At 47.0% G+C, this 1,947-nt stretch overlaps 1 long non-coding RNA gene across 1 annotated transcript in view; it reads right to left on the bottom strand.

Moving 5' to 3' along the window:
* LOC105546011 overlaps window positions 1–1,258 on the bottom strand; it is a 32,452-nt gene extending 31,194 nt beyond the window's left edge. The window contains exon 1 of the long non-coding RNA XR_001007031.1: window positions 964–1,258. This is a non-coding gene — a long non-coding RNA (uncharacterized LOC105546011). The remainder of the gene's footprint in view (window positions 1–963) is intronic.
* Window positions 1,259–1,947: the final 689 nt, after the last annotated feature.

The following is a 1,947-nucleotide window of genomic DNA, read 5'->3' as shown; positions in this document are numbered from 1 at the left end:
CACACACACACACACACACACACACACACACACACACACGGAGTTTTCTCTGCTAATCACTTTACAACGAAAACGACCAAGTAGCTAACACAGAGCCCATAAAAGCAGAGTAAAAGTTCTAACACTTGGTAAAATAAAAATGCACATAAACCCCTGTGATCTAAAAAAAAATGCTTAAGTATTCAAAGCCAGACAGCAAATACAGCTACTGAGAACATCATTGTAAGCAAACTGAGGCAGAGAAAACAAAGGTGCTGATGAGGATTTGAACACCTAACCTGCAGGAACCCAGTGGATGGTTTCCTAGGTTCCGAGCTGGCATTGTCTTTGAGAATGATCTTCTAGAAGAGGTCACATAACACTGTCACAAAGGATCTGGAGAAAGGTACCCTTGCTTTATCACTCTGGCTCTCCAGTCATGCTTCATTCACATTTTCGTTTCTTACAGTCTTTCACATGAAGTCAATTTACAGACTTCCATCAAGCCCTTCCAGACCTTTTTGTACTATCCATGACAAGTTCTTGATGTTATCTCTGCACTTTTGACAAATTCTTAGCAGTTAACTTACAAGGCAGTTAAGACTTTTGTTCAAGCACAATATAGCTAGAATAGGGTCATACACTCAATAAAACAAATATTTACCAAGCATTTATTGAGTGAAAGATAAAAAACACAAAGTATAATTACAAAATATTCTGCCCTGCCACCATAAAACAAATTTAAAAGGCTTACAGAATATAGCATAACATGACCAAAGCAAAAATAGTAAGGACTAAGGAGGGGAAGAAGGGAAAATACCAGCATGAACTGAATATGATCCAGAAGAGCCTGGATGGCCAGACACGTAAAGACGAATTGGGTAGGGTTAAGGGGTGGAGGTAAGGGGCACATTCTACAGGGGAAAAACAGCTGATACAGAAGCCTGAAAGGAAAAGGTCAGAGCACCTGCACAGGCCTCTTACCTGCCGCATCTATGGTACAATGTGCCTTTCCAGAACACAGCAGCGCGCAGCCAGGCCCCGGAGAGACGGATCGCTCACACAGCACCAGAGGCTGCATTCCAACTTTTCTTCCATCAACGAGTCCATTTTCATTGTTAGTTTCTCCTTAAACACAAATTCAAAACCAATTGGCTGAGCACGCAGGAACAAGGAAAACCTGACTGAAGAATGAGGCCTTAAAACTTAAGGGCCTTGGGTCCTGGCGCGGTGGCTCATACCTGGAATCCCAGCACTTTGGGAGGCTAAAGGTGGGTCACTTGAGATCAGCGGTTCGAGACCAGCCTGGCCAACACGGTGAAACCCCATCTCTACTAAAAACACAAGTTAGCCAGGAGTGGTGGCGGGCGCCTGTAATCCCAGCTACTCAGAAGACTGAGGCAAGAGAATCGCTTTAACCCGCGGACTGTCAAGAGACATAGGCTGCAATGAGCCGAGGTCGCGCCACTACACTCCAGCCTCGGTGACAGAGTGAGACCCTGCCTCAAAACAAACAAACAAAAACAAAACAAAAAAACTTTTTTTTGTTTGAGAGAAGTCTCGCTCTTACCCCCCAAGTTTGAGCACAAGGGCTCGACCTCGGCTCACTGAAACCTCTGCCTCCCGGGTTCAAATGATTCTCCTGCCTTTGCCTCCCAAGTACCTGGGATTAAGTCGCCTGCCAACAGGCCCGGATAATTTTTATATATTTTAGTAGACACGGGGTTTCAGCATGTTGGCCAGGCTGGTCTCCAACTCCTGACCTCAGGTGATCCGCCGCCTCGACCTCGCAAAGTGCTGGGATTACAGGCGTGAACCACTGCGCCCGCCCCAAACACCGAACATTTTAAAGGCCTTTCCCCTTACCCGCCTGGGCTTAAAAAACGCCGGAGCCGCCCCGCACCGCCCTGTAGCGGTCTTGGGAGCAGGCTGGCTGACTGAGGGCGGCCACGGGACCCGAGAGGGCTT

This window comes from Mandrillus leucophaeus, unplaced genomic scaffold (genome assembly GCF_000951045.1).
Source record: "Mandrillus leucophaeus isolate KB7577 unplaced genomic scaffold, Mleu.le_1.0 Scaffold347, whole genome shotgun sequence".
Taxonomy (NCBI): Eukaryota; Metazoa; Chordata; class Mammalia; order Primates; family Cercopithecidae; genus Mandrillus; species Mandrillus leucophaeus.
Note: the sequence above shows the minus strand (reverse complement) of the source record. Positions and strands in the feature narration are given on the sequence as shown.